The 13,814-nt window shown below is 35.1% G+C and overlaps 1 long non-coding RNA gene across 1 annotated transcript; it reads left to right on the top strand.

Annotated features, from left to right (window-relative positions):
- The first annotated feature begins 7,038 nt into the window (after positions 1 to 7,038).
- Positions 7,039 to 10,966, top strand: LOC145792710 (uncharacterized). Its single transcript, XR_014332484.1, has 4 exons — positions 7,039 to 7,248; positions 8,085 to 8,285; positions 8,374 to 8,480; positions 10,718 to 10,966. It is a non-coding gene; the product is annotated as an uncharacterized LOC145792710 (long non-coding RNA).
- The last annotated feature ends 2,848 nt before the right edge of the window (positions 10,967 to 13,814 follow it).

Below are 13,814 nucleotides of genomic sequence, written 5' to 3'. Positions count from 1 at the left end.
GCATTAGCATTTCAAATCTAACTTGAATACATGCTACCTGCGCATTTTCACATGTCATTCATAGACTAGCCGAGCCTACTCTAGTGACATTACGTGTGCGTTGCATTAGGCATTTAAACATGGACTTGGATCATGCATTGATTGCTAAGGAGTTCTTTGTTTTGGCACGGAGTACGATGTAAGTATTTATGCTTTAGCATCCTTGCATGCGTGTGAGTGTTGCCATGATAGCATGATTACCATGAGGCTAGTTGCTTACGTGATATTACTGCTTGAATGCCTGTGGATGGAGGTCGAATATCTTAAATTGGGATAACACATTAAAACTGTGAATTTTAAAGCCCACTAGATAGTGGCAAAACCATCTTTTCTAAAAGCCCACTTGAGGGTGGCAAAACCTACATTTTAGCCTACTTGCGAGTAGCAAACCATTTTCAAAACAAACATGAAATGTTTTGTTCCAATTTAGGCGATTTGGTCTATACTTGTTTGCTGTGCGCATAACATAGTAATTCTAGGCTAATAACCAGAATAAGAACACATAAACGTTTTTAAAACAGAATATCACGGTTAGTAGAGGCCGGTCTTCGGACCAGGCGAGAGGGGGTGCTCATAGCTGACCTTTCCCGATCGTACCCAAGTTCTCGAGCCGAGGCAACTCTGGTGATGACGGACATGTGGCCTTCGGCACCGAGTCAGGGTTTCCTAAATTCCCCATAAAAAATATTTAGGTGGCGACTCTGTATCTGGCAAAGCAGTCCATGTTTGGCACTTCTTTTCAAAAATCTGTTTCTCAAAACGATTTGCCGGATTTGGACTCTTTGGTTCAGATTAAGAACCGTGACAATTTGAGAGTCCGAGCTGTAGTGACCCCACAAATGAACAAAACGGGACTTACCCTCCCGGGGCGTTCGGGGACGTCTACAGAGAGATAAGAGGGACAGTTGCAGGGGAGAGAGAGAGAGAGATGGAGTTGTAGAGATGTGTTTGGACAGACGTGAGAGAGAGAGAGCAGAGAAGGTTTGAGCGGGAATCAAATTGATCTGCACCTTTAATATATTTTTAGGATTGATCTCAGCCATTCAAAAGAAATGCATCTCTAATACATTTTATATATTTTCAAAATCCGTTCTGTTTTATTATATAGATATATGTATGGCGATTCAATTTTTTTTTTTAAATTTAAAGAATATAAAATAATTTTTAACAAAGTAAAAATATTAAAAAAATATTTAAAAATATATTTATAAAATAAAATAAAGTATTTAAAATAAAAAATATTAAAAATAAAAAATAAAATTTTTTAAATTTTGAAATATTTACAAAATATTTTTAAAAAATACAACATACAAATGTAAAATACAATTTAAAACTCTTTTCAAAATTCATAATTAAACAAATTTTCTCTTTTCAAAACTCATAACTCAAAACACGATTTCACACTCAAATCATGATTTTGAAATTAATTTAAAAAAATAAAATAAAATTTATTTTTTTGAATTTTTTCTCTTAAAATAGAGTTTTGAAAAGAATTTTATTTTGAGTTTTGAAAAAAGTTTTGAATTGAGTTTTAAGTTGCGTGTTTGGTTATGAATTTTGAAAAATAATTTTTGAATTGAGTTTTGATTTGTGTGTTTGGTTATGATTTTTGAAAAAAAAAATTGAAATTTTTTGATTGGAATTGTGATTTCAAAAGAGAACCAAACACAGGCTAATTTATTATAGCTAGTGTTAATTACATGCTCTAATCTCTGAAGAATAGAGTAATGTATCAACTAATTACTTGATCACGTTTATTGAGAAAATCAATATATAATATTTTAATATCGATTTTTTCATAAACATTTTTAATAATATGAAAGATATTCAGCATAATAATTCAAGACATCTCACTTTAATATATAAATTGTTTTAAAATTGTTATCTTTTATAACTAAATATTAATACAAAAAATATGTTATTTATATATATATATATTCATTTTATTTTTGTTTTTTTTATACTAACAAGAATTAATATTATAATTCATATTTTCTTTTTAAAAATTTTATTGATATATATATTCCACTTTATATAAAAATTCTGATACATGAAGGGGTGGGTCATCTTATGTACTTGTGCCTGTGTGAAGCATCAAGCGTATGTATGTGATGCATGAGTCAAGAGTAAAAGTGTGCAACTGTGATGTAAGAATTGTGAGTGCTGTGAGCAGGGGTGTGCGCGGTGTGGGTCGGTGCGATTTGAGAGAAAAATAAAAATCGTATGGTGGGTGCACTACAAGAAAATGGGGCTTAAAAGACGGAACTATTTGCGACGGTACACTTGCCGTCGCAAAAAGTGACTTTTTGCGACGGTAAAAAATACCGTCTCAAAAAACAGAGTATTTGCGACGGTAAAACATACCGTCTCAAAAAACAGAGTATTTGCGACGGTAGAAAAATACCGTCGCAAAAAAGGAGAGTATTTGCGACGGTATTTTCTACCGTCGCAAATACTCTGTTTTTTGAGACGGCATTTTTCTACCGTCGCAAATACTCTGTTTTTTGAGACGGTATTTTTTACTGTCGCAAATACTCTGATTTTTTGAGACGGTATTTTTTACCGTCGCAAAAAGTCACTTTTGTGGTTTTTTTTTTTTTTAAGTGAATATTTTTAAATTTTTAAATATTTTTTTTTAGATGCACTTTACTTAAATGTATCTAAAAAAAATTATGAAAAAATATTTTTAAAAATTAATAAATACATACAAATATAAAAAAAATGTATTGAATTATTGTATTTCTTTTGTATTTTTGGTATTTAGTGAATTTTTAAAAGATTTTTTTACTTTTTAGGTGTATTTATGTTAGGTGTGTCTAAAAATTAAAAAATTAAATATTAAAAAAATTCAGTAAAAATAATATAACACGGAAAACAAGAAAGTATAATTTTCTCAAAAGAGTTTTTGAAAAACTCTAACCTAACATAGTGATTGTGGTTTTGAGACAGCTTCATATATATACAGTCACAAAATAGTTTGAATAAATTCAATAGTATTTTTCTGTCACAAAAAAAATAAATAAAACGATGTCGTCTTACTCTTTTAATATAACATCTCTTTTCATTCATTTTTTCATCTTCCTGTCTCTCAGTATTTATCTCTTTCACTCATCACTCTTCTTTCTCTGTCTGTCTGTGTATCTCTCTCATTTTCTCTCTGTGTCTCTCGCATATCTTTCTTCTCTCTATCTCTTATGCCTTCTCTTTATCTCTCTCGCTCATCTTTCTTCTCTCTATCTCTCTCATTTATTTTTTTTTTCTCTCTCTCTTATTTATATCTCTCTCTATCTCTCTCGCCCATCTCTCTTTTTCTGTGTCTCTTTCTCGCTCATCTCTTTTCGCTCTATTTCTCTCTTTTTGTCTATCTTTCGCTCATCTCTTGTTTCTCTCTCTTTTTCTATCTCTCATTCTCTCTCTCTCTCTCTCTTTTTCTGTTTATCTCTCTCTCTCTCTCTCACTCCTACTCTCTCTCACTCATCACTCATCTCTCTCTCTGTATGCTTGTCTATTTGTGTATTTCTCCTTCATTATATTCGTCTTGCTCACTCTCTCCGTCTCATATTCTCTACTTATCGAGCTTCTCCTCGATTTATCTATCTTTTCTCTCATCTCTTTTCTCTCTCTGTCTCTTTTGTTCATCTCTCTTCTCTCTATCTCTTTCGTTCATCTCTTTTCTCTCTCTGTTTCTCACTCTCTATCTTTTTCTCTCTTTGTGTCTCTCTCTCTCTCTAACTCATCACTCTTCTCTGTTTGTCTGTCTGTCTGTCTCTGTCTCTCTCTTTCTCTCTTTCTCTCGTTGTCTCTCGCTCATATCTCTTCTCTCTATCTCTCTCATCTGTCTTCTCTCTCTGCCTCTCTCACTCATCTCTCTTCTCTTTGTCTTTCTCGCTCATCTCTCTCTTTCTCTTTCTCATTTATCTCTTTTCGCTCTTTCTCTCTTTGTCTATATCTTTTCATCCATTTTTTCATCTTCCTTTCTCTCTTCTCTTTCTCTCTCTCACTCATCACTCTTCTCTCTCTGTCTGTTTGTCTATCTGTCTCTCTTCTCTCTATGTCTCTCTCTTTTTCTGTGTCTCTCTCTCGCTCATCTCTTTTCGCTTTATTTCTCTCTCTTTTTGTCTATCTTTCGCTCATCTCTTGTTTCTCTCTCCTTTTCTATCTCTCCTTCTATCTCTTTCTCTCTCTCTCTTTCTCTCTCTCTTTTTTTTCTGTCTATCTCTCTCTCTTTGTCTCTCTCTCACTCTCACACTCTCTCACTCATCACTCATCTCTCTCTCTGTATGCTTGTCTATTTGTCTATTTCTCCCTCATTATGTTCGCCTTGCTCACTCTCTCCTTCTCATATTCTCTATTTATCTATCTCTTCTCTCATCTCTTTTCTCTCTCTGTCTCTTTCGTTCATCTCTCTTCTCTCTATCTCTCTCGTTCATCTCTCTTCTCTCTCTATCTCTTTTTCTGTCTCTTACTCTCTATCTTTTTCTCTGTTTGCGTTGCTCACTCTCTCACTCCCGTCTTCTCTATTTACTGAGCTCCCTTTCGATTTATCGATCCACTATAAGAAAATGCACTTTTAGCGACCACTTTGTCTCTCTCTCGCTCATCACTTTGTCTCTGTCTGTTTTTCTCTCTCTCTCTCTCTCTCTTTATCTCTCTTCTCTATCTGTCTCTCACTTATCTCTCTCTCACCACCCATCTTCTCTACCATATTCACCACTACTGCAAATGTCATTCCACTACTACCACTATTGTCACTCCATCTCTACAACTATCATTACTACCATCATCGCTACCACTCCACTACCACCACTACTACTACCATTATCTCTCATCTACCACCGCTATTCTATCTCCTCTACCACTACCACAACTTCACCACTTATCTCATTCACCATCACTACCACTACCACTATCACCTCTTATCCACCACTTTCACCACTACTGCCATTTCTATCCTCTACCACAAAAAAATTAGTTCTTGATTTTTAGTATAAAAAAAAAAAATGAGTCACAAAAAAATTATTTTCATTGACCACAAAAAATTAACTTTATTTTAATGGAAAATATTATCCCTACTTCTACCAAATAAAAAAAAAAAAATTTTATTCATTAAAATAAATATGAAACAAATAAATTTTCAACCTTACTAAATGTAAAAAAAAATAAAATTCATCAACTATAAAAAAAAAATTATTTTAATAAAAAATAATTTTTTTAACAATTCTTCCGTTGCAAAAAAAAAAAATCATTTTATTATTTAAATATTCATTTGTAATAAAAATAAAAAAAATTCCAAAAAAATTTCTTTCTCCATTCCCACTCGGGTTCTCCTACTCCAAACCCAAAATCCCCAAAAAAAAACCCTAATATGCACACAGCTCTCTCACTCCTCTCATTTCATCTCATCTCATCAGTCTCTTTCTCACTCTCATTTTCATCTGCACAGATCGACTCCTCACCGATCGACCTCACTCTCTCATTGCACCGATCGATCTCATAGGTAAGCTTCTCTCTCTCTCTCTCTCTCTCTCTCTCTCTCTCTCTCATCTCATCAGTCTCTCTCTCACTTCATCTCATCAGTCTCTCTCTCACTCTCTCATTTTCGTCTGCACAGATCGACCTCGCAAGATCAACTCCTCACCGATCAACCTCGCAAGATCGACTCCTCGCCGATCGACTTCACGGATAAGCCTCTCTCTCTCTCTCTCTCTCTCTCACATCTCATCAGATCTGTTATTTATTTGGAATTAAATATGCTCATTTCTGTTTGGCAATCAGATCTGTGTGTGATTTTTTTTTTTTTTTTATGGCAACAGATCTCTGAGTTGGAATTAAATCTGTTGATTTCTGTTCGAAGTTAAATCTGTGATTGGAATTAAATATGTTCATTTCTATTAGGCAATTAGATTTGTGTTTTTTTTTTTTTTTTTTTGTGTGGCAACAGATCTCTGTGTTGGAATTGAATCTACTCCAAAAAAGTGCAAAATGCTAAAAATATTCCATTTTATTTTTGATTTTGAACTAAATTTTTAATAAGAATCACATTTAGGAAAAAATAAAAATTAAAAAAACACATTAAAAAAAAAATTCAACACCTTTTTTATGTTAAAATTTGACATTCTCTTCAATCATATAATTTAGTGGGGTCAATTTGATGAAATTCTAAAATATCACATAATTATTTGGGGACACAATTGTTCTTTCATATGCAAAGTGTTCATTGTTATGTTGCAACACCCATTTGATTGCAATAAGACAAGAGTTATGATAGTGGCAGCAATTATTTGGGGAAAATATGATTTAAAATGAATTTTCTAGAACTGTCCTAATTTTCCATGTTCACGCTGAACTTGCTATGGATCCACTCATGCTTTCTTAGTTGAACAAAAGTGAAGCTCTGTTCCAAATGTACCAAACCCTGTTGTAATTCTTGTAGTCTGTCTTACTAGAATTGTTCACCCACTTGCGAATCTATAATCTTCTCAGCATAGTCTAATATATGCAATTACACATTATATATATATATATATATAGGTGAGGTGGTGCTAGCATGGAGACGGGCGTTTGATAAAAAAATCAAGAAGAAGAACGGAGAGGAAGGGAGAGATAGAGAGGGTAGGCAGAGAAATAGATAGGGAAGATGGGTAGACAGAGGGTAGATGGGGACACAGGTTAGATACTGAGGGAGAAGAGTGGAGAAACAGACGGTAGAGTGTTGGGCGGAAACATCATCTGAAGAATTGATCTGAACCATGAATAGATATTAAAATTGATTTGAGCCAATCAAAGAAAATATCTCTTACATTTTATACATTTTTAAAAACACTACTCTCTTATTATATAGATTTATCAATTAAAATAACCAATAAACCCACCTCCCAAGCGGATTACTTTTCGTTGCTATTGGTGTGGGTCCGCGCGCACACAGCCACAGCCACAGCCACAGCCACAGCCACACACATGCCGCTTGAGAAACCTATGTTTGTTTTGTTGACTTTCACGACACATCTCTCTCATCATTTGCATTATCATCTATTTATATTAAATCAAAAAGACCCCAAAACGAAATATCACTCACAGTATTTGAGTTATGTGAGCAATGCCCACTGTGTTTCACTGTTCACTTGAGTGAATCCTCTTTTGCTGCTCTCATCTCCTTGAGATCTGTTCATGAGCCTAAACTGCTTTCTGGGTATTGCTTAAATTTCTCAAGTATGTATCACATTCAAAATATATATATATATATATATATATAGTATTTTGTCCTTTATTTGTTTATCTACTTGCTTATTTATTCCTTAATTTTAGTTTCCAAGTCCAATGAAATGAGAAACAAAAAATTTTCATTTCTACCTGCTAAAATGGTTTGTATTGTTAATTTTCAGAAGATTTTCTTTATACTGTGTTTGGTTGGTAATTTGGAAAAGAAAAATGGAAAAAGTATGTGAAACTATGTTCATATTTCACTTTTTTTTTTCTTTTTTTCCGTTTCCAATTTCCTTCTCAAATCTCCCAACCAGCGTGTATTTGGATCGTGGATTTATAGAGTGATTTGTGGATTGAAAATAAAAATTTTCGTTTCTCTTTTGCCCTTCCTTTCCTGTTGTATTCCTTTCACAAATCCAAGATTCAAAACAATTGTTTGCTGGTGGAAAGTTTTTGTTGACAGTTTGATAAGTTTGAGACTCTGTTTGGTTCATAGATTTGAGGGCCTTTTTCCTTTCTCTTTCCAAATCTCACTCCAAATCCATGAACCAAGCACATTAGGTGAGAGTGAAGTCAGGTTTCATGGTTTGATTTCACTGCTTCTAATATTGTATGTTTCTTGGGTAGATGGCATATGATTGAAAAAGAAAATTGGGAATCATTGCAAAATCACCAGAACTTTTTTATTCGAACCCTATATCTGCTTGAAAAAGAAAAGAAAAGAAAAGAAAATTTGTAGAATTGGATTTCTAATGAATTGACTTATGTTCGCTTATCTTGCTAAGCTGTCCATTGTAGTTGTTCAACTTAAAAACCATTCCCAATTGCTCCGTTCATTGCAGTTTTGGCACATTTTTTGAGCTCCATCAGTGTTTGATTAAATTCCCAAACGGAGGCAATCCCTAAACAATCAAACACCAGTTTGTAGAAAAAAGCCATGGAAGAAGAAGATAACTATACAAAAGATGGGACTGTAGATTACCGTGGTAATCCGGCCAATAAGAAGAAAACAGGAACCTGGAAAGCCTGCCCTTACATCCTAGGTATTTTATGTTTTCCATTGATTATTCATGTTACCAGAAATTGATAATTTTGAAGAATTTTTTATTTGATTTTTTTGTTTATGTACAGGGAATGAATGTTGTGAAAGATTAGCATACTATGGAATGAGCTCCAATTTGGTGCTTCGAATTCTTATGGGATGTTTGATAAAAATTCTATAAGAAGTGTTGTGAGAGGTAAGTATTGGGTTAAACATCAGGGCCACATTTGATTGTTGGATTATTTTTTGTGGGATTAAATATTATGGGATTATTAATAGGATTGTGAGAGATAAGTTATATCATGGGATTAGATAATTGTAGAATCACTTGAATGGATTGTACCCTGCTAATAATTTGAACTCTCTGTTTTAAAGCTGATTATTTTAGTATTATGATATTGGATTGTCATATATGAGGTTCTTAATTTCGGTGAACCTGCCAATATGTATTCTTCATTTATTTGGATTAGATTGTTCTATTGTATACATAACAGGCATGGTAAAATATATTCATGAAAATGATCATGAAAGATTCTCCACTGTTAGATTACACATATAATAAAACCTCACACATTAATCAAAGGACAAAATCGACAAACGGGGTCGGATTGGTACGAAACTTGGCACACACGACCGCCTAGGCACGAGAGACTTGTAGGAGAAGACGGGGCTCGAATTCGAGGAGTTAAAGCCGGATTTCACTTTAGGCAAACTACTTCCTTAAGAAACTTGAATTCGAGGAGTTAACGCCCCAAAATTACCAAACGGCGTCGGTTTAGCACGAAACTTGGCACACACGACCGCCTAGGCACGAGAGACTTGTGGGAGAAGACGGGGCTCGAATCGGGTTTCCGGTTTGGGAGTTAGAGTCGGATTTCACTTTAGGCAAACTACTTCTTTAAGAAATTTCTTTTCGAGGCGTTAACGCCCCAAAATCACCAAACGGCGTCGGTTTAGCACGAAACTTGGCACACACGACCGCCTAAGCACGAGAGACTTGTGGGAGAAGACGGGGCTCGAATCGGGTTCCCGGTTTGGGAGTTAGAGTCGGATTTCACTTTAGGCAAACTACTTCTTTAAGAAACTTCTTTTCGAGGCGTTAACGCCCCAAAATCACCAAACGGCGTCGGTTTAGCACGAAACTTGGCACACACGACCGCCTAGGCACGAGAGACTTGTGGGAGAAGACGGGGCTCGAATCGGGTTCCCGGTTTGGGAGTTAGAGTCGGATTTCACTTTAGGCAAACTACTTCTTTAAGAAACTTCTTTTCGAGGCGTTAACGTCCCAAAATCACCAAACGGCGTCGGTTTAGCACGAAACTTGGCACACACGACCGCCTAGGCACGAGAGACTTGTGGGAGAAGACGGGGCTCGAATCGGGTTCCCGGTTTGGGAGTTAGAGTCGGATTTCACTTTAGGCAAACTACTTCTTTAAGAAACTTCTTTTCGAGACGTTAACGCCCCAAAATCACCAAACGGCGTCGGTTTAGCACGAAACTTGGCACACACGACCGCCTAGGCACGAGAGACTTGTGGGAGAAGACGGGGCTCGAATCGGGTTCCCGGTTTGGGAGTTAGAGTCGGATTTCACTTTAGGCAAACTACTTCTTTAAGAAACTTTTTTTCGAGGCGTTAACGCCCCAAAATCACCAAACGGCGTCGGTTTAGCACGAAACTTGGCACACACGACCGCCTAGGCACGAGTGACTTGTGGGAGAAGACGGGGCTTGAATCGGGTTCCCGGTTTGGGAGTTAGAGCCGGATTTCACTTTAGGCAAACTACTTCTTTAAGAAACTTGAATTCGAGGCGTTAACGCCCCAAAATCACCAAACGGCGTCGGTTTAGCACGAAACTTGGCACACACGACCGCCTAGGCACGATAGACTTGTGGGAGAAGACGGGGCTCGAATCGGGTTTCCGGTTTGGGAGTTAGAGTCGGATTTCACTTTAGGCAAATTACTTCCTTAAGAAACTTGAATTTGAGGAGTTAACGCCCCAAAATCACCAAACGGCGTCGGTTTAGCACGAAACTTGGCACACACGACCGCCTAGGCACGAGAGAGTTGTGGGAGAAGACGGGGCTCGAATCGGGTTCCCGGTTTGGGAGTTAGAGTCGGATTTCACTTTAGGCAAACTACTTCTTTAAGAAATTTGAATTCGAGGCGTTAACGCCCCAAAATCACCAAACGGCGTCGGTTTAGCACGAAACTTGGCACACACGACCGCCTAGGCACGAGAGACTTGTGGGAGAAGACGGGGCTCGAATCGGGTTCCCGGTTTGGGAGTTAGAGCCGGATTTCGGTCCAGTCAAAATTATTTACTAAACTATCTTTCTAATTATATAGTTGTCAATTTTTTTTTTATATTTTTCGATAATTAAAATATTAACACATTATATGGTTTTTAATTATTTTTATCTTGTTTTTTTCAGATATTTCCTGAGTAGCAGTTGGCTTTTTCTGGAATGCGGGCGTATCAAGATTATGACTAATTTTTGTTTTTGTAACCCACGAACGAATGAAGACGAAAACTTTTGATTTTGATTTTGATTTATGTTATTTAAATTTGGGAGCAACATTATGTATGTATTATGCGACGTTATGTAGTGGCATAATTTTTATTGTTATGAATTTTTATTTATGTATTGCTATGAATGGAACAATATTATTAATTTTCATTATTTGTCAATTTTTGTTTATGTACGTGTTTATATTATTCTGTAATTTTTCAATTTTTTATATTTATTTTTTATCTAATACAGGTTATTTTAATTTTTTTAATAATTTATCAGCAGGGTTTTTTTTTTTTTTTTAATTTTTTGAGACGGGAGGAAGAACCCGTCGCAAAAACCATTAATAGGCTTTTGCGACGGTACCAACACAGTCGCAAAAGCTGTCTTATTGAATGTACAGGACACCTTTAGCGACGGTAAACCGTGCCGTCGCCAATACTTATAAGATGCCAGAGCCTTTAACGACGGTAATGTTACCGTCTCAAAAACTCACTTTTAGCGACGGGAATTACGTGCCGTCGCGAAAAGTGATTTTTTCCCCATTATTTGCGACGGTAAAAATGCCGTCGCAAAAAACACACCTTACCGTCGCAGAAATTAATGGCGACAGTAGTTACCGTCGCGAAAGGTCTTTTGCAACCCCATCTGTCGCGACCCCCCCTTACCGTCGCAAAAAACCACATTACCGTCGCAAAAGGCATTAGCGACGGCTTCCGGGAGCATTTGCGACGGCCGTTTACCGTCGCAAAAAACAAATTTTTTTGTAGTGGTGGCGGATTGATAAAAGTATTACTAGAATTTGTCATTTTTCTTATCAAAAACCGGCGGTTCGATTGGCAAATAATGGTGGATTTGCCTTGGCGGTTCGGGCGGATTGGCGATTTATAAAAAATATAATTCAAATTACAAAACTTAAATCAAAAAGTAAAAAAAAAGACGAGAGATACCGTGATGTTAAGTATCTTGCGAAGCTTTCTTCTGATGCAACAAGTGTAGCAACAACATGATAATATCAACGACTATGCCATCAGTTCATTACAAGCATCTGTGGAAGTTACAATGATCAAATACAATACATAAAATTAATATCATTCAGGGTTTACAATATATTGAAAATGTTTACTGTTGAAAAGTATTTAGATTGAAAAGTGAGCTGATGCAAGTTTGCAACATGGCCAGAAAAAAAAAAAAGATTGAAAAGTGAATTGGAATCCAACTTTATTTTGGATTACTGACATCTTGAATTCCCATCGAGCAGTAATGTAATACTATATTCTAAGGTATAGAACAACAAACAAACTTAAGTAAAAAAGAATTTTTAAAATCTTATAAAACATGATTTAAAAGCGATGCGGGTCGGTGCGGTTTGGAAGAAAAATAGAAACCGACGGATTGATAAAAGTGTCACTAGAATTTGTCATTTTTCTTACCAAAAACCGGCAGTTCGATTGGCAAATAATAACGAATTTGCCTTGGCGGTGCGGTTCGGTACGATTTTAACGGTTTCGGCGGTATTATGCACACCCCTAACTGTGAGTTTCCAGCAAAAGTGGAGAAATTATTCGTTGCCCCTGGGGCACCACGTCAGAAGTGCCAGATGGTGCACTAATCCAATAAATGGACGCCACATATATAGCTTGTCAGTGGACCTGCCACATACACAAACCACCACACAGGCTTTGAGAATGGCAAACGGAGTTAACGTTATACTCAAACAAATCAAATATAATTTTTCAAAATTTCAGTTTGCCTGCTGTAGATGCTATTTTAAATTTGAAAGTTTTGATTTCAAAATCAAACCATATACTTGTTCCATTTTAAAATATTAGTTATTTATTTTATTTTTCGTTATTCCAAAATATTAGTTCATTTTCAAAACTCAAGAATTAAATTAATATGAATTTCTTATTTATCAGTCTTTTAAATTCATTAACAATACAAAAAGTACAATTATGATAATTAATATCTTAAAAAAAATGTACGGGTAATTTTATAAAATTAATTTTTTTAAAGTGCAATAATTGTATTATCAAAAAAGTTTAATTTCCAAAAACAACCTATTATTTTGAGACGAAAGGAATATATAAATAGTCATGTCCCTCTCTTCTCTCTCTCTATCTATATTTTCTCACACTTCCATGACAACAAAAGCTACTGCCGGCACCATTGATCACAGGAACCATTCACCACAGTCATCGTCGACTACTATTGCCACCATTGGGTATAGCAACTCTGCCCTCCCTCAAGTAGTTCGTTGATAAAAAAAAAAAATTTGAAAGTGATAGAGAACTCTACTTACGTGTAATGAAAAAACAACAAAAACAAATAGAAATACAGGCACATACATCACATCAATAAGTGGGTCCCACCCATTAGAGCTCTTGTTTTAGAGCTTTCAAATATTTTTGAATTTTTTTTTCTTTTTTTGATGACTCAGGCGTGGGAGTAAGATTTCACCAAAAAAATTGAAATCAATCTTAAAGCTAAAGATGGTTGGAGAAATAGAAATCTATATTTTAAGTTTTTTTTTTCTTATTTTTTATTTTGATTTGTAGGTACGAAGGTTTGTGGCTGTTATTGATTTGTAGAACTTCGAATTGAGTTTGTGAATTTGAAATGTTTGTTTAAATTCCTCAATGAAATGTTGATAATTACATATTCAAAAGTGCCAAAGAATTAAAACTTGTGAATCGATTGCAACAGATGCAGTTAGTATATGATGAGATCAATGTTTTGAAAACTGAATTGATGAGCGAACCAAAAATATGATTGGGTGAACGGATTACTGGTTCAACCGTTGGGTCAAAGCGGTCGAATCGTGACGTCTAATTAATATTTTATAATTATAAATTATAAATAAATAAAAATATATATAATTACTGAAATAATAACAAAAAAGTGTTGCATAATATTTACTAATAATATTTAATAAAGTCATAATTGATAAAAAATAAATAAATAAAAAGTCACTTGTTTTGAAGAAATTAAAAAAAAATTAACATTCCCTCCAATCAAA

This window comes from Camellia sinensis, chromosome 6, assembly GCF_055761805.1.
Source record: "Camellia sinensis isolate YWXY chromosome 6, ASM5576180v1, whole genome shotgun sequence".
In the NCBI taxonomy this organism is placed as follows: domain Eukaryota; kingdom Viridiplantae; phylum Streptophyta; class Magnoliopsida; order Ericales; family Theaceae; genus Camellia; species Camellia sinensis.
This window is presented reverse-complemented; position numbering and strand designations above follow the sequence as displayed.